The sequence below is a fragment of the Dermacentor silvarum genome, chromosome 6, assembly GCF_013339745.2.
Source record: "Dermacentor silvarum isolate Dsil-2018 chromosome 6, BIME_Dsil_1.4, whole genome shotgun sequence".
NCBI classification, from domain to species: domain Eukaryota; kingdom Metazoa; phylum Arthropoda; class Arachnida; order Ixodida; family Ixodidae; genus Dermacentor; species Dermacentor silvarum.
The window spans coordinates 48,845,133-48,864,822 of record NC_051159.1 but is presented as its reverse complement, the minus strand read 5'-3'; the positions used below and the strand labels follow the sequence as shown (position 1 = coordinate 48,864,822).

General features: G+C 43.4%; 1 long non-coding RNA gene across 1 annotated transcript; it reads right to left on the bottom strand.

Annotated features, from left to right (window-relative positions):
* Positions 1 to 8,234: 8,234 nt before the first annotated feature.
* Positions 8,235 to 15,924, bottom strand: LOC119455012 (uncharacterized). The gene is made up of 4 exons (XR_005192720.2): positions 15,568 to 15,924; positions 14,695 to 14,790; positions 13,411 to 13,572; positions 8,235 to 10,148 (listed from the first exon to the last, which is right to left on the bottom strand). It is a non-coding gene; the product is annotated as an uncharacterized LOC119455012 (long non-coding RNA).
* Positions 15,925 to 19,690: the final 3,766 nt, after the last annotated feature.

Below are 19,690 nucleotides of genomic sequence, written 5' to 3'. Positions count from 1 at the left end.
TGATTGACCACAATGCACAACCACGAGGCTATCACGACCACAATCACATGCCTAGTGGCCCAAGCTGGTAGAAGTCCTGTGCCACTACGTTGGCCTCATGGGCTAGAGACATGATGGGGATAGATAGATAGAAAGATATATATATATATATATATATATATATATATATATATGGGCAGGTAGGCACAAAACGCATGAAATAGGCAAAGAATTCTAATCGCATTCTTATAAAATTCGCAATGCATAACCATATCGATAGAAAGTTTGCGGACTTGTTACGGTTCTTAATAAAAAGGATTGAAGAATTTTAGGATGTGTTATAATTATTACTATTAACAACTAATGTGCGCCTAAACACCACAATGGTGACACACTTTGAGGACTGCATTGGAATCTGCAATCCAGGCATGCTTTTCATCATTATGATGCCCACGAAAGCTCACCTTTTGGGAAGAGTGGGCGCTGCGTGAATGCACATGTATGCCTAATTTTAATGATCCTCTAAATAACCTCAAATACCCGAGTAGATATGCTCAAGTAGGCACAGCAGGGCCGTCAAAAAGTGCGTGACGAGTCATGCGCTTACTCTGTTCAGAATATATTTGTTCCAGAGGTACTTTCGCGGTTAGAATGATCTAGAACGCGCAAGAGCGTGGCAAAGCGGTCGTGCGTTGTAGCTCATACGTGATAGTGATATCGCTTGCAAATCTCTTGAAATAATATGTTGTCCTGGCAGACACTGTAAAGAATGTAATGTAAATGCAAATTTGTCTTTGCTCTGTTTTTTGAAACTGTTGAGAACTCATATGGACATGTGATCCCTCTATTTGTATTCGAAAATTCGTGATTAGCCAAGTGGCCTCAAAACTTTGCTGAAAGAGCAGCGCTTTTGCAAATAGAAGACATGAGAAACGGTTAGCCGGAATAATATATTGATAACAAAATATTCTACCGCATTTAGTGAACTTAGACATACTGTCTCCTTTTTACCTACAATGTGTCTGTGTTATTAAGACTGTTAGCGTGAACCCTGCTGATATGATGATGACCATCGTGTGTTCCCTTTGAAACAAAAGGGAGGGGTTTTTTCATGAGCTACGGGTGCAGATGCGATGCAATACATAAAACAAGAATGAAGATGAAAAAGGTACGAACACGCTCGATGAAATGCATAGCAAACTATGTAGACACACAAAAACGGTACAGTGGCGCCATGGATCCTTGCTGAACCAAGGTGGCGATGCCAGGCCAGCGACGCAAGACCAAAGGGGCGCAAGAAGCTGCCTTCTGGACCCGTACGAACTGTTTTTAGGTAGGGTGCTCCTGGATTAAACTTCTGCTCGACCTCTTGGAGTAAAGCGGTGAACTGTATGCAACCTCTCGGTTCTCGTCTTGTTCTCCTCGGGATTCAACTACAACCAGTTCGATTTTTGCACTCTACTGTGCTTTTGCTGTGAAGTGCTTTCACCCACAGCGTACATTGTATGGCTGTGAAAACTCGTTCCGGCGACATCCTGGTAAACCGCACTACACCATTTCTATGTGAAGTGACATTTTCTTTCACTTAGTTTAAGGAGTGAGAGCGTCTTATGTATGTTATATTTGAGTGTATTTTTAATGTATGTTTGATGTGTTACGGGTTTCGAGGATTTATAATATGTGTGCGCTTACGAAAAAAGAATGCTCGCACTGGTTACGCTTTATATATCTCTTCGCACTGAACACATGTAATAAGTGCTCATGGGTAACACATTGACAGTGTGACAATGTTGTAATGAGCGTAGTCACTTACTGCTCCTTGTGGATTCATTATTAGTACATAACACCAGACATGTTTAATAGTTAGACCTTGTAACTTTCCAGAAAAGCAGCTTTACGGGAGCATGAATGATTTAGCTAAACCATCACAGCAAATATGGCTGAATACAAAGCAGTTTTGGTATCGTGCTATCTGGAAAATTGCAAAGCACCCTCAGCGCATTTAGTGGAACATTTGGTCAGACAGTCCATTATTCCTAAATTCCAAGCTGTTAATGGTGCTCCAAGCAATAAATATGGCTCGCACAAGGGGCAATTAGCTTTTTCATCCACATTCATTTCTATTTATTTTATCTTTTCTACACCTCATCTAAAATCAATAAAAAATTTTCCCTATGCTTTCCTGGAATAAAAAAATTCAGGTGTATATGTTGCCCTTAGGGTTCACAGATAGGGATGTCTGTTTTCAATGTGAGAAAACAAACTGCGTTCTTTATTTTGTACATCTTTAAATCTTGTAAATCTATATTTTGTACATAGGATTTCCTAGAGATTGTATCTATGATAGAGATTGTTTCTGTGAACAGCATTTATTTAAACTAGTTTCTTGGGGCACTTTGTGTTGAGAACGTACTTCAGGCAATTCCGAGTTCAGTGTGTTTGATGCGTCATGTTCAATATTATTGCCCGAGCGTTAGAATGAAAACGTATATCTCAGTTATAGATGTGTAAACATTTCTCGGAAATACTTAGTGTTATGAGAAAAGCGATAGTGAATGTTTGGCCGATAAATGTTTTTTTTTTCAAAAAAGGCCTCTTGGCATGTGCTCCAACCTCGTTAAAAAATACATAATTACCAACAATAAACAAAAAAGTTGGAGCAAATTGCAACGAAGGCAGTACAAATTATGCTGATTCATACCATGTCTTAGAACACACGTCAAATAAATCTTTACAAAAAGGAGTTATTGAAATGTATTAACATTGTAGGCAATGTGTAAAATTCTGTTATTTCTGTCCTATCTGACGTCAATTGTGACGCCAAGTGTAAATTCATGCACAGTGTTGATCAGAATTTTATTCTCATGCGATGTTTATCCCCTCTCTGTGAGTATTCGCAATGAGTCGCTTTTAACATGCCCTGGTAAACATTTTTACATCGTGATAAAAATATATTGCGAATTTTTCACTTATTGCACCTCGTGCTATAATCACCAGTGCTTCAAGTTGATGGCAGCGTACACGGAATGTTAGTTACTCGATTTGGTTACCAAGCATAAGGAGAACTTAAATGTAGCTGGAGAAATTTGGCAAATGAGTGCCATAGCAAGCATGTTTGAAATATAAGGAACATCTTTTTTGATTGTATGGTATCTGTAAATTGAAAATGTCCTGAGCATCTGGTGAGGTTAGAAGCGATATTTGACGTATATCATCAGTCTTAAATACTAAAAAGTTAAGGGTGGCTTTTTTGCATACCAGAGCACCAAGTATATATGACATGACTGTTAAACATGCGTAAGAAGAGTTCGGACTTTTGGAATTATAGAAATTCTTACTGCGGTATATTCAATGGTGTGAAGGGTCAGTTTGTCACATTTTCATGACGATGTGGTGTTTTGTGGGACAGGCGCCAGATATTGCCCGGCATTTGGATGACGTGGCGTTGAGATTGGGTTTAAGATAATTTAAAGTAAACCACTACTTCTCACTGCGGTCGAGCCGTAGTATGGAAAACCAAAGCTCAGGTAGATATGCATAGACATTCTTAGTGAACATAAAGAGTTGTATAAAAATTGGTAACCTATGTTTTACTTTGTTGGTCTATTTACAACTACTTGAAAGCAGTGGCCCAAAATGGGTCATCAGAAATATAATAGATTTATGAAAACCACCGAATGTATTGATTTGCCTAGGCTATTTTTAAAAGATATGTGTGCTGTAAAGATACCAGTGAGCGGATATGACCCAGCTATGTAACGGTTTTATTTTATGATTGACTGTTTTATTATGCAGGACAAATGTTGGCGCATTGGCTTTAACTTAACGGAGAGAATTGTGTGCTATAGAATCTGAAGCGTCCTCCAGCACACAAAATCTGGTCAATAATGGAGAATACCAAACATATAAAGTTTAGGAAAATCAATGAAGCTGTTAAATATCGTGTGCAATTTATCAAACATGTATGTGATTTGGGCCTATGCATACACCAGTAGCATAATTTTAAACATTCCGATGGTGATGACTCGCCGTATGCTCAGAACTCAATTCATTACGTGATAGCACGTAATTTTTGATCACTTATCCCATGTAGAGTGTTCTTTCTGACATTTCCAGTTGAAATAAAAAGGTGTCCTGTGTGCAAATGTGTCTGTGTCTCGTATCTTCTGAAATCCGTGGTGCATGAGAAATAGCGATCTCAATGCCGCCGAACTCCTCACGTGGCAAACAGCCTTTCACGTTCGCGATAGTGTCTCTGAGCTCTCGTGAGTACACCGACCTACTTTAGCTCCTTACAAGGATAGACCCTGTCTGGGCCTCACTGATACAGCGACCATAAGAACCCAAGGCTCCTAGGCAACTCGGACATCTCCGACCTAGCTACCCTCCAGCAACCTTGACCTCATTCAACAATGGTGGGACGTGTTCTTAGCGATGCTTAATTTGTCTAAGTGTTACATTATGTCACTTATCCACTGTCAACAATGTTTAATGTTAGCTATAAGATTGTCAAGAATCTCCTAGAGAAAGTAGCACCGTTCAAACACTTAGGTCACACTTACTCTTCACATGATATGTAACGCGCATGTTAGTAACCTTAATCAATCAGTTAACCAAAAACTGTTTCTTGAAGCGCTATTTTCGGCATGCGGGTAAGGATGTCAAATTTCTTGCACACAAATCAATCCTTCAGGCAAAACTATAGAGTTCATCAGCAATTAGACACCGGCACCACACGTGGCTCACTAATTAACTCGAATGTATTCATAATCGTGTGACACGCTTATTTTATTCCTCATATCTAATTTATACGCTTCAGTGTTTCTTCTGTATGAAGCAATATATCAAAGCAATATATCGGCGGAACGGAACAATCAGTGAACATCAGATTAAACGGACATGGCGCGGACATTGCTAAAAAGCTTTCCGAAGCCATCGCCGAGCATTTCTACCAACCAGGTGAGAACTTTGATGAACTTAAACTCTACATACTACAGTCAAATTTCTGTCCTGCACGAGACAGAAAATATAAACAATCGTACGTCATCCATAAGACATTGCAACCAATAGGCATGAAGGGCGCTTTAGAATCTATTGGCTATTGTCGCGGTACAACGCGAACAGAAGACAGGGAGACGTTCTTCAAGAACAGCAGTTCAAACAAAACAAAACAGAGACACGTCGTCTTCGTCCTCGAAGAATCTCGCTGATCCACTAGAGGAGTCTGTTAATGCCCCATCGTCGTTGTAGTCTGCCCAGAGCACATGCGTCATTTGTCCCTCTCTAAAGAGGATCCCTCCGATGCTCTTGCGGAATTGAGGCTCTCTCCCATAGTCATTCGCTCACATACGGCTTCATGTGTACAACATGCACAAGTCTGCCTAGAGTCTGCCTGACGCGTCTGCCTAGAGCACACGCGTCACTAAGCTAAACTTCAAAGCATAGGCAACAGCTCTTAGTTGTTTTTCATTGAGTTGAATGTTCTTTCTTTTTGTTGTTCAATTGTCAATAATATTCCTACCTCCCTTTGCTTTCACTCATTCCTTTCATTCTTTTATTTATATATTTGCCCATCTACCCTTTTTTTCTGCTTTTTTTATGAGCACCATTTTTGCGCCGCTACTTTTATTCTCTCTGTCAGATACGATGGTTCTTTAAAATCCAACGAAGGAGATACCACCCCTGCCCGTAGTCCAGGTCCCTTCCGCGAAAAGACGAACCTACACTGACACGTCAACCGGCTAACATATGGCGCTGCCTCAAAATCCTCCACCGACTATCAGTAGCGCATGAACTTTCTTTTCAATTCTACACCCTCGCAGGCAAACATACTGTCGCTCGTTACCTCACCTACCCGCATTACCTTCTCTCACCTTCAGAAGAACCCTACCTATATATACTGTGCCGAGGAGAGCATATGTCACCTTGAAGAAGACAAGTCCACTTGTCGAAACGTTGGCTCCTGCTATCATCTGGTTCTCGTGTTGCTCATCGTCTTGAATTTCCATATCCCGCATTCCCCGTGTTTCCCTTATATTCATTTGACACTTGTTAAAATGCCTAATCAGCATCATCATCATCAGCCTATATTGAGGTCCACTGCAGGACGAAGGCCCCTCACTGTGATCTTCAATTACCCCTCTCTTGTGCTTGCTGATTCCACCTAGTTTTCTGCCGTCCTCGACTACGCTTCCCTTCTCTTGGTATCCATTCTCTAACTCTAATGGTCCATCGGTTATCCATCCTGCGCATTACATGGCCTGCCCTGCTCCATTTCTTCCGCTTAATGTCAACTAGAATATCGGCTATCTCCGTTTGTTCTCTAATCCACACCGCTCTCTTCCTGTCTCTTAACGTTAGGCCTAACATTTTTCGTTCCTTCACTCTTTGTGCGGTCCTTAACTTGTTCTGGAGCTTCTTTGTTAACCTCCAAGTTTCTGCCCCGTATGTTAGCACTATTAAAATGCAATGATTGTACACTTTTCTTTTCAACGACAGTGGTAAGCTCCCAGACAAGATTTGGTAATGCCCGCCGTATGCACTCCAACCCAATTTTATCCTTCTGTAAATTTCTTTGTCATGATCAGGGTCCCCTGTAAGTAATTGACCTAGATGAACGTACTCCTTTACAGACTCTTGAGGCTGACTGGCGATCCTGAATTCTTGTTCCATTGCCAGGCTATGGGAAAATTGTTTGTATTCTGCATATTCATCTTCAACAACACTCTTCCTCGGTTAAGGTCCTCAATCATAATCATTTGTTGTAATTCGTCCCCATTGTTGCTGAGTAAGACAATGTCATCTGCAAACCCAAAGTTGCTGAGATATTCTTAGTTGATCCTCACTCCTAAGCCTTCCCAGTCTAAGAGGAGGAGGAGGAAATAACTTTATTGAATCCTGAGAAACCCCTCCCCACCCACTCTTGGTTTAGTGGTTGGCAGGGGTCGCGGGCCGCACCCACGTTGGGACGGGAAGCCCGTGAGCCTCCACCCTTTCGTGAGCCCTCTGGACCGCCCGGTCGAACAGCTTGAATATTTCTTCTAAGCATGCAGTGCATAGCATTAGAGAGATTGTGTCTCCTTACCTGACCCCTTTCTTGATAGGTATCTTTCTACTTTTCTTGGGGAGAACCAAGGTGGCTGTGCAATCTTTGTAAATATTGCCACATGCTATATCGTCGCCGCGGGTATGTGCCCGGCCATGGAAACGACGCTGAAGTAGCGCGCGGGTAGAAAAACAGAGACGACAACGACGTTGCGTTTGCTGCTTATATAAAGTGCTTTTATACGTGCTGTACGCCGGCTTCCACGTCTCCTGCGAGGTCGTGACACTGGTGGAGGTGCGGGGTAGGATTGCCGCATGCTTAGCACCCCTTCGCGGAGCCATCCATCGAACGCGGAATCGCCTTCGCTCGTCGAAACTCCTGTTCACCGGTACAGCCGCTGCCTGCTAGGCCTGACGCCCGAGTTCAACCCCTTTCAGGATCATGCCGGACGGCGTCAAAGTACTACCGCCATGGCCACTGCAACTCCATCGCAGGTGACGCTACAGCATCCTATGGTCCCAGAAAGTTTTCATGGTGACGCCATTGAAGATGTCCAAGATTGGCTGGACCAGTTCGAGCGTGTCGCCAGTCATAATGAATGGGGCTCCCGGCAAAAGCTGTCTTATGTCTATTTTGCTCTTCGAGACAGTGCGCGGACATGGTTTGTGAACCGGGAGAGGAGCCTGACCACATGGGATGCCTTCCGCACCCAGCTGCTAGACACATTCACTAGCAGCGACAGAAAAGACAATGCGCAGCGCCTTCTTGAATCTCGTGTTCAGAAGCCAAATGAGACCGTTGCCATGTTTGCAGAAGATATGGCCCGCCTTTTCCACAGAGCAGATCCTGAGATGGGCGAAGAAAAGAAGTGGCGCTATCTCTTGCGGGGAGTGAAGGAGCAGCTGTTTGCCGGACTCGTGAGGAATCCACCGACGACAGTGGCTGAATTTACCAAGGAGGCTACCGCTATCGAACGGGCACTGCAGCAGCGGTACCGCCAATACGATCGCGCGAACTCGCCAACAAATGCTTCACTGCTACCTGAGGGCGGCGGCACATCTCTGCGTGAAGTTATCAGAGAGATTGTGCGAGAGGAGATCCGGCAGCTCGGAATTGCTCCCATGGCACCAGCGGTGGCTTCTGTCGCTGATGTCGTCCGGGAGGAAGTTCGACAGGCCTTTTCTTTGCCCGACTGGCAAGCGGCGCACCCTTATGAAAAAATTTAATGTCTTTCTATAGAGAGGCTGATGTCTTTATGCAACAGAATCATTTGAGTGGCTAATGACTGTCTAATGCGCTTTCTGATGTATTCCTAATGTGAGTCTATTACAAATTGGCCACCGTATTTCTATAGAGTACCTGATGCATGAGTTTCTGATGTGCACCTGACGCATGAGTTTCTGATGTGCACCTGACGCATGAGTTTCTGATGTGCATCTGACGTACGAGTTTCTGATGTGCACCTGACGCATGAGCTTCTGATGCGTTTCCTAATGACATGCAATTGAACGTTAACATTAGGTTGACATTAAAGGCCGCAATGCAGATATCTCTATTGCTGGTCATGCAAGCGAATGTTTGCAGTACACAGGTCAATAGATATTTTTTTGGTTCATTGCTATTCTAACACAGTGCATTAGTAACCCTTCTGAATGCCTGCACACTTGGCTTTCTATGCACTACATTAACATTCCTCAATTTGCATGGCACAAATTATCAACATGAAAGTATGGTCACTACAAAGAGTTGTAATGTAAACTCCAGCAGACCATTTCTGGCAATGAGTGGCTATCCATCGTTCTATATATGCGAGTCTACCCATGCCCATCAATCTTGGATGCCTAGCGATGCAGGCATTTGGATACAAATGCTGCATTGTTGAGCCAGCTATAAATTAAACAGGGTAATAAATGAGCAGATGTATATATAGTTGAGTTGGTTCATATTTATTTAAGAATGTGCTGACATAGAAATCGCAAACATGACTAGATAGCACATACGGGGTGTTCTTTTTAGTTGCACCAAATTTTTGAAATTAGAAAGATGTGAATCTTGGTCACGTTATCTTTACCATTCAAGTGTACGGATTGGCAGCCTCTAGATACATAGCAATTTCAGCACTTACATGCATAATTACCGAAGTTACACTAATTAATTTTCTAATTATCAACAATAGGTAGCTACAGCAAATGAGTACTGAGTACAAATGAGTACTACCTATCCCAACAGTCAAATTTTGAATAGCGGAGTTCATGTGGGAGCTACGCGAACAATTAGTTCCCCTTGGCAGGCTCCTTGAAACCGAAACTGGCCGCAAAAAGAGCGTCTGTGTCGTCGCCCCCCCCCCCCCCCCCCGCCTTTCGTCACGTCTCCGCCGGTCCAGCCCAACGAGCAGCTTGCATTATTTCCTGGCTGTCTGCAGCGGTGGCCTAGCGCTTCAATGACGGTGGGCCGCCAAATTTACTTCGTCATTCTGTTGGGCATCATGTTGCGCTGTAGCGCCAACCCTGCTCCTTAAATTGGGCTTTTAGATACTGCAGGCACGGCATCATATCAGTCTGTAGCGTCGACTGCGAACGCCGCAGATAGCAAGGAAATAATGCAAGCTGCTCGCGGGGCCGGACTGGCGCTTACCTCGGAGATGTTACGAAAGGCAGGGGGGCGGTGACATCGACGACACAGACGCTCTTTTTGCGGCCTAATTCGGTTTCAAGAAGCTTGCCAAAGGGAACTAATTGCTCGTGTAGCTCCCACATGAACTCCGCTATTCAAAATTTCATCGTTGGGATAGGTAGTGTCGACGACGGGCCCCAAAGTACTCATTTGCTGTAGCCACCTATAGTTGATAATTAGAAAGTTAATTAGCTTAACTTCACTAATTACACACTTAAGTGACTAAATTGCTCTGTATCTAGAGGCCGCCAATCCGTACACTCGAATGGTAAAGCTAACGTGACCAAGGTATATATTTTTCTAATTTTAAAAATTTGGTGCAGCTAAAAAAAACACCCTGTATTTACAGGACCACCTGCTTTCCAGGCTACTTAATCTCCCTGCTTAGCATGGAGGACAGGCTGCTTTTGAGCTGCACATTTGTCGTCCTGAACTTGCTGGAGGATGTAACCTGCAAGAAACAAGATGAAAATTTAGCATAGCATTGTAGCACACTAGCAGAACAATACTAACTTTCTATATCATTCGGTGGAACGTGAACGAACAGATGCTGAACTTCAACCAATGTCAGATGCATGGTGCCGCCATTATTTATGGCTGTGCACACGAAGGTAGCGAGAGTGTGTCCCCTGGTGGTCAGACGTGCGGAGTGCCTTAACGGGAAGAGGAATGGCGCATGGCAAAATTCCCGAACGACCTGCTAGTGTGTGCATATGTTTGTGAATGACCAGGTGCGTGTATAGCCACTGTGTGTGTGGGTCCACTTGCGCAGCCCTGAAAAAGCAAGGGGTGTGCGATAATGGACCAAGAGGCACAGCAATGGATAGTAGCGTGCAATACGAGCTAATTGAGTGGATGTGCACACATGAAGTGTGTTGTAAATTACACCTTTTTTAAAAAATGTATTGTAATGCTGTTCTAATTACATTTACACTTTTCTACTTACTGTGCACTTATTTTGGTCATTGCTAACATTTACTAGCAAATAATTATAAAATTGCAGCACCTTTCTAGACACTATTTACAGAAAAATGTATAGCTAAAATTTCATTTCTTTACGAACAATATTTTGCATAGGCCCCAGTAAACAATGCGCTATACAGTTTGTTTTAGTTTAGCTGCACCAAAATTTTCAAAATTGCCTGTGGCAGATAGCACAATTCCAATATTTGACCTAAACTACTCAATTAGACAGCCATTACTTCCATGAGAAATCAAAATGCCTAATTGAAAAATTAAAATAATTATGCTAATTAACATTTTAATTAATTCCAATACAGCACATATTTATATATACGAATTATAGCCCGCAGGTTCGCAAGTCGATCCACTTGGAACGAATTTTTGGGACTGAACCAGTTTCGAGATAATTTTCAAAGTGTCCGACGAAATGAATGGGCGTTCCAGTTAACTTTTTAAAGAAAACGCTGTTTTCTGCATTGAAGCACAAAAGTAACTGGAACACTAATGCATTTCGTCAGACACTTTGAAAGTTAATATCTTGAAACTAGCGCAGCCCAGAAAATTTGTTCGAAGTGGATACACCTTGGAAACTCATTAGCTACAGTTTGTAGATTAAGATATGTGCCGTAAATAATTAATTAAAGTTATTTATTGTAATTTGGTTAAATATTCAATTAAGCATTTTGATTTCTTACGTAAGTAATGGCCACCTCATCGAGTAGTTTAGATCAAGGATTAGAACTGTGTTATCTGCCACAGGCATTGTTTTTAATTTGATGCAGCTAAAATAAAACACCCTGTATATAAATATAGTAGTATTTTTACCAAAGTTTAGGTGCTAATAGAGCACTGTAGCAGCTACTTGGTTCATGACTTCAGGACAAAAAGTACTGTGCTAAGCAGACGAGGACGAAGTTAGACAAGGAATGACATTACAGGCGCCAACTTCCAACTGTTTATTCGGCAGAAAACACGCCGTTTTATACATGACACCGTCCAAAGTAATCATAGTAAAAATAAACGAACAGGAGTGAAGGGATCCAACAAGTGCTCGTGAGGCAGTGATCATCACAGTAGAGAGGAATGCAAAGGTTACAGCAGGGACCTAAACTGAACCGTCAGGCAAGCACATAGGAACACGCGTCCATTACAGGCTCAAATCAAGTGGCATACAAACACGACAGCTGCATGTTCTAATCTTGGCGGTGATTACAGGCTATCATTAAGAACGACAATTCTTTGTCACTTAATATTATTGACTGCGTGCTAACACACTGACTGCCTGCTCTATTTATTAAGAACGCCTCGATTATTTCCATTTCAGTGCGGTTTCTTGCTTTCCTTAGAAAGGGCATTTGCTCCAGTTGTGGCACACAACCACAGCACCTGCAGTGCCCGCCCGTGTTGCTGTTGACCACCAGCATGTGTATTGGACAAATAGGACGATGCTTCAACGATCGTGCAAGAGAGCACTGGTTGGTGGTCAACAGCAACACGGGCGGGCACTGCAGGTGCTCTGGTTGTGTGATTTGAGCCTGTAATGGACTCGTGTTCCTATGCGCTTGCCTGATAGTTCAGTTTAGGTTCCTGCTGTTACCTTTGCATTCCTCTCTACTGTGATGATCACTGCCTCACGAGCCCTTGTTGGATCCCTTCACTCCTGTTCGTTTATCTTTACTATGACTACTTTGCACAGTGTGATGTATAAAACAGCGTGTTTTCTGCCGAATAAACAGCTGGATGTTGGCGCCCCTATATGTCATTCTTTGTCTAACCTCGTCCTCGTCTGCTTCGCGCCGTAATTTTTGTCCTCGAGCTTATGGCAATCATCACAGAGAATGACAAGACTATTTGAATAAGAAATTTAAGAAAGGTACTTTTTGTTTTAAGCAAAAGAAATCTTTAAGTTAAGAAACTGGATTGATGTGCACTGCGCTAAAATGCAGGAGAGTTTCACTCCACCAAAATTGAGGGCACAACTATGCAGTTATAGAATGCAATATTGCGGTTTGGCTACACTTGGTCTTGCCAGCACGCTTTTTTGTATGAACACTCAAAGAGGTGTATACAACAAACATCAACACACATTTTCCCACAAAACTGTTTAAGTCATTGCATCCAACTATTCCAGATTTCTGCAAGAAACACCGGGGCTGTTTATTTCGAATAATTAAAATTACTGCTGAGTGTAGAGAGGCATATCATTCCAAATAGAGGTGGGATGGTTCATAAGGAATACATTAAAATCCTCATTCCTGCACATTGTGTGCACTGAGGCAGCTCAGGTAAAATTGTGCGTATACATCACGAATATTAAAGCTAGTTACAGCCGCACCACACTACAACAAATGCTGCGATGACAAAATTTCCACCATAAACATTTTCTATTCACCATCAGCTGCCCACACATGATAGAAAGAAAAATGTATCATTACAAATAGCTATCAGTGAGCCATGTCTGCCCTTCGACAGTTCTCACAAACACAACCAGTTAGGGAAGGGGTGCTCGTTCAGGACTTCGCCAAGGATCAATGGACCATGGCAACTCGACAATTTAGCAAGGGCTGATGATTTTGGGACAGTTGGCGTGGAATGACCCACACAAATGGTGGCTTTCCTTCATGAGAGTGCAAAGGTGGTTTCCGCTTGTGAGCCTCATCTACAGAAATTATGAAAGTACGCTACACTGCCCGAAAGTACAACTTTCCCATGCAATATTATTCAGTCTTCACAATGAAAATAATACATACCAATTACAGCATTCAGATGAACTGGATCCAATCCCTCCTTCACTGGGTCCTTCTTGTGCCTGTTACTGCCCTTTCCATAAAGGCTCTTGCCCTGAACCTCAGCCTCCCCAATGCGGTCGTGCATTGCCGCCATAGGACTTCAGGCCAGATAAGATCGTTCACCTATTGTCACCCACAGTGGAAAATTGACACGAGAAATCAGTGAGGCATACCGCATAAATAACGCATGTGTGAGCCAGACCCATTATTAATGCGTGAAAAAGGCCATCCTTCGTAGATAAAAAGGGATAGAAATTAGTCTATGTCTGCTTACTTTTTTCTATGCAAATACTGTTTTAATGCAAGCACACATCCAGTCTTACTTTATTTAATCCTTCCATCAAAATGCCAGTTGTTAGCCGAGGTCAAGTTGTATATTTCCCTTCCCCTCCCTGTGTATACATATATAGAAACTTCATTTGACTGGAAAATGTGTTAAGGAGCGGTGTTCAAAGCCCTCAGTCCAGGGCCCCACTGGCCTCTGCAGCCTGCCTGTGTAAATTTTGTCCTGAAAAGTTAAATGAACTGACCGGTATGCTCAAAAGGACACTACAAATTTGACCTAGTGGACACGGGTGGTTCTCAGAAAATGTACAAAAACAGTGATGGGTATCCGTCGGCATACTGTAGTAATAGCGGGTGCAAGCTAGCTTTGACATTGCTGGAGTACTTCAGCTGTCACACGGCTGCACCTCCATATTTCAGTTTCAGAGAAATTCAAGCTCATCAAAGGTGTATTTGCCAGTGGCAATTATTCTGAGAACAAGACAGAAATAATTGTAAATAGCAATGTTAAACAAAGGTATGCACGCTGTATGCTTAGACCTGTGGCATATTTGACACACTACACTTCGAATACTAACATGCACAAAAACTGCACATGCATGTAGCATAAAAAGAGAAAAAAATACAGAAATAAAAGCTACAGCATCGGAAACAGTTTCAAAACAATAAAACCAAAATAAGAAGTAAAATATACTGTATGCAAAGCAAAAATAAAACTTAATTTGCAGCCAAGTGATCAAAGAGAGAAAAAAAATACTAAACATTAGGACATGTTAGGTTTAGTTTTATATAGAACATGATAATTTGTGCATAATGTTACGAACACAAACAAGCAGCAAGCTTAATATACTTGCATAAATATTTAGCCTATTTAGTGCTTCGTTATGTAATATGTCTGTTAGCTTACACACAAATCATACCGAGATCATACTTTCAGGTACACATACACTTCATACATACCTGACGTGACATCCAGATTACACGCTGTGCTGCTGTAGCCAGGGCCACAGGTTCCCTACCATCATGTGGACACTGCTGTGGGTCACGGCCTCACCACTACAAAATGAATTCTGTGTCAACATATATAGCACTGGCACAATAAAACTGTCATATTGTGAACACATGCAAGGTGGCAACAGAGCACAAGGTCGAGTCATTGATGAATGTCATGATAATAGGGACCCCTTCATCAAAGTAAAATTTTGAAGACGCACGCAGCAGCACATTACAAGAAATGTTTGTTTACATAACAATTCTAGGGTTTGCTTTCATGACTTGGTTTAAGCAACTTTCCCCTATCATGTTTAGATACGTCAAAGTTATGGAAACATCCCTTGTCTTGAAAAGACAGCTCTACTAGTATGGAAGCTGTGACTGCTTACTTTCCCCTAAAACTGCTCGTAAACCGAAAACCTGGTAAGCAGATATTATTTACTACGTTGAAGAGTTTATAAGCGAAGAAACGTAATTGCAGTAAGTATTGGTGAAGAGACTGATGGGTCGTTATATGCAACTTCAGCAGAAAAGCGGGAGCGCACGCACAGGTGCACATGATGACCACGATTATTTCAGAACGTAATGTCTTCCCCCCCCCCCTCATCGTAAGAAAACGCTCATCAGGATATTCAATTGCGCATCGAGGCCGAGATCATACCGAGATCATACTTTCAGGTACACATACACTTCAAACATACATTTGCAAAACTAAATTCTGACAACCAGCACGCAACATGCATAAGCACAGGCGTCACTGTTTTCCTACGTTCGCAAGGCACCCTATGCACACACGATGAGTACGCACAACACGTGTAGTTAGCAAGCACGATTGCTTACCTTTTCAATGGCACGACGCTCTCCAAGTTGCCGGTGCTGCGTCGACGATGTTACTCCCAGCATACATGCCGCTGCGTAGTGGACGATCTGAGGCACGCTACCAATAGAAATGATTTCTTTGCTATGTCCACCCAACTTTCCACGACAACCCGACACAAAGGCCACGGCACAAAACTCGTTGGTCCATGTTTGCCTGGCGCGCCACGCATACGGCGAGTTTGCAACGAAACACAAGGTATCTTCTGGCACTTTTGTGCACGCTAACTACGTCCCATTTCATTAAAGCAAACACAAAACCACACGATCAAGCAGCTCACACAGACGACCGGCACGTTGAAGACGCAGGAAAAACAACAGCGCCACCTGCGTACTTGTGAGGTTGTTGTGGCCTCCGTGATGCCAAATATATTAACCAGTAAACTTATATTTTCTGTCGTGTTGCGCCCAGCTACGTATATATGTTGCGAGATAAAACAAACCACCGAACACTCCATATTTTACGCTATAGTTTATCGTAGAAAGAAATTTTATGATGTATTTTAAATTTTGAATTGCTTCTGCCGTCTGCAGCCAGCAAAAGCATGGCCTTAGAGATTGGGGTTATGTTGTCCTTTGAAAGCCATCGCTGGGGCGTGATTTGAATGATTTGTGTACCACCTTCCTTCTAGATAACTTCCTGATGTCGTTAACGTCAACTTTAGCCCCGGAAATTGTTGGAACGATCTCTGAGGTACACATGTGCAGTGTGCGATGTTTCAGTGCGCGTTGTAACTGTCGGAAAGCATCAAAGCTACGATATTCCCTCGCTCGTGTGGCACCCGTGTCGTCCGAATCTTGCTTTCGTGTTTGTGTGCTTAATGAGCATGGGATGCGCACCTGTCGTCCGTGCCTTCTATGTTTATGTATCGTGCGACGCACGCAGATTCCTCGAAAAAGCAATGTCTCTGCAGCTTCCATGTGTCCTATGTCAACAAGAATAGCTCTTGTACTAAAAAAACAACTTTAAATGAAATGTGGAATACTCATTTCTTATATATTGGTTGTTCAATGAAATATCAAAAATAATTATCGTACAATGTTCGTGCCATGGAGCTTGGACCCTTTCTGCATTATCACCAGGATCGGCCCACTTGTTTTTTGTCAACATCTCGGATATATTTTTTTCTACATCGTAACCATAGACAGCTTTGCTGTAAAAGAAAAAAAAATGCGCGAGTTGGCGTCATACACATTTTTATGTAATGTGCTTTGACATTAGAAATACCAAAAAAAGCTGTCTACTTTTTTCATCAGAAACCTTAAGGTGCATTGTCATTCCAGTTTCTTATGCACTTGTAATGCTAAACAACATTAGACGATGCATTTCTAATGCCTGTCTGATGACACATTAGAGATGCATCAGGTCCTAATCAGAAACTCATTGTTCATTTTCATAAGGGGTAACCGCTCCTGCTGGCAAAACTACACTGGGCGAAACTAGGTTCACAGTCACAAGAACTGCAGTGAAATGAAAGCCAACCATCATGCACATCTCTGTCGACATTAAGCGTTCTCTTAATTAGGCGGTCATTTGCCCAACGTTCCCTCTGTCCTCATATTGTTTACCACAAGAAAGGGGGATGCAATAGACCACGTTACTAGCAGAGGCCACGAAATAAATTGCTGAGCTGTTCAAGCGTGTCCTAAGCAGGAAACAGCTCTGTCCTTTTTGTTTCAGATATGTTTCGCCTGGAAACTCTTCCTTTGACTTCACAGTATATAAGTTTCTGAGGCGCAGAAAACACATCTTTATCTTTTAAGCGGTCTGCAGTCTTCCTGATATTAAGAGACAACTTGTGAATGTACGGAATGACAGCAACTTTTTGATGTCTGTCAGATGATGCGAGCTCATGACTCACTCGGCCCGCTCACCTTTCGTAGCAGAGACTCGGCAACGCAGCTCTGCACGCGTACCCTGCTTGTGGCAACCGCTTAGATTGACGAGGAAACCATTTGTTTATAAATAAACAAGAAAATAAACCTTCTTGTCACCTTTATACTGTCAGCTAAATTTACTGCCGTTTACCGCCACCGAAAAATGAAGATTATACTCGCTAATTTTATTGCTTCGCGCTGCATAGTACTTAATCTACCTGTTATGCACTTAATAAGTTTAATAAAGGACGATTATGAAATAGTACAATACAAACCAGGCTAGAAACAGGAAACTATGAAGCTGACCCGCTTTATGAATGTACCGCTGAACAGTGTGATCGTGCCGAATAAAATGGCGGCATGAAGCAATTATCGCGATTCACGCAACGTACGCACATGTCGATCTGACGCAAGTGCTGCCAACCACGTATAGCTATAGACTGTCAATTGGCCAAATCGCGATGCAGCACCCGCTGGAGTTCGCCGTGTTTACAAGTTGCTTTTATTACAATGACTATTATATGGTAAAGCCCCTATATATAAAAAGTAGCGCCATTCTTAGATCTTGCCGCCACCGCGCTCTCCCCGGCGTTTCCTCCTCGCCGCCTCCTGTCGCCCCAGCCTCCTCCGCTCCCCCATTGGCCAATACGTGTCACGTGGAAGCACGCGTTGCGCTTTTGTATATTTTTTTTTCTTTCCAGCGCGCTCCGACTGCCATTCTCGGGCCTGTACGACGAAAGTGCTGAACGCACAAACGGATCAAACGTGTTAGGGACAAGAACTTCGTTGTGATTGCATGCTGCTGCGCCTTAAGCTACCGCAACCGACAAGGCGAGGGCAAAAGGCCTTTTTTGTTTACCATCCGGCGTGCACAAACGCTTGCTGCACAGTTGATATTTGCGCCGTCTCACATCGTCGCGTTGCTACTTCCAAAACGGCATTATGAAGACCAGTTACTTACTGACGAAGCAAAATCGCGCCTCAAAAACTTCTCTGCAGGGCGCGATCGAAGTTTTCCTCGGATTTGCTCTGGTAGCGCGTTAGCTGTCGTCTGCCACGGCAGGCCCGACGCAGGCGGCGCCACTGTCGATATCGCGCCTCGATCGCGCTGGTCGCGCCGAGCGCGATAGTGGAACGGAGGAGTGAAGTGGATGGCGCTACTTTTTATGTATAGGGGCTTTATTATAAGGGCACTCCAAGCGCCTTTTCTGCCGTCGCCGGGATATTCCGTATAAAGTCTAAACACGATAACATCGTCGCCACGCTCCATATATGCGAGTGAAAGCTTGTCAGGGTCAGCCGACGATCGCGGCTCAATCTAGCGCGTGCGAGGGAAGAAGGCGGGGCGGAAGCGTGCCATCTTCTGTGGCGGGTGAGGGGCGAGAGAGGGGGAGTAGGGCGTTCTACTCCAGCGGCTGCTGCTTAGAGCCCATACGCGCTCAATCCGCACGCCCGCTCCACAAGCATGCGGACCGGGGCGGAAGCCTGTCCGATCGTATGACGGGCGGACGCAACTTTGCCATCCGCATGCCTGCTCGTCTCTCATTGGCTGGTACGAGGCGGACGGCGGAGGACGTCATCACTGCAAACATGGCGCTTGCTCGAAGCGAAGCGAAGCGGTGACGCGAGGCCTAGGCTACAGCCGCGGCAGATGCAGTCGACTTTTTCTCGGTCTTGTGATTTTTACTACAGTTATCCCTGATGAAAATGAACCATGAGTTTCTGATGAGGACGTTTCTAATGTGTCATCAGACAGGCATCAGAAATGCATCGCCTGATGTTGTTTAGCATCACAAGTACATCAGAGACTCAAATGCCAATGCATCATAGGATTTCTGATGAGAAGAGTAGGCAGATTTTTTGTGGTATTGCTAATGTCAAAGCTCATCACAGAGTATGTATGACGCCAAGTCGTAAAAAAAACGGAGTTCGTTAGCATGCACCCAATGCATTCTGATTTCATGACTTAAAATGTTGGCAGGGTGACTGTCATGCCAGCCATTATATAACTTAAATTTAGCTCACCATACTCGAAGTTTGGCAGTCACACAGGGTAGACATAGATCTGTGTAATGAAACAATTACAACTAACATCATGTGAAAGATCCTGGGACCGCAGGGGCGTCTGCGTCAGCAGGCGTTTGGTCTGTTGCGACACCACGGACCCGAGCACATGGGGGTTGGAGCCTCCCGCGTCTAACCGTGCGCG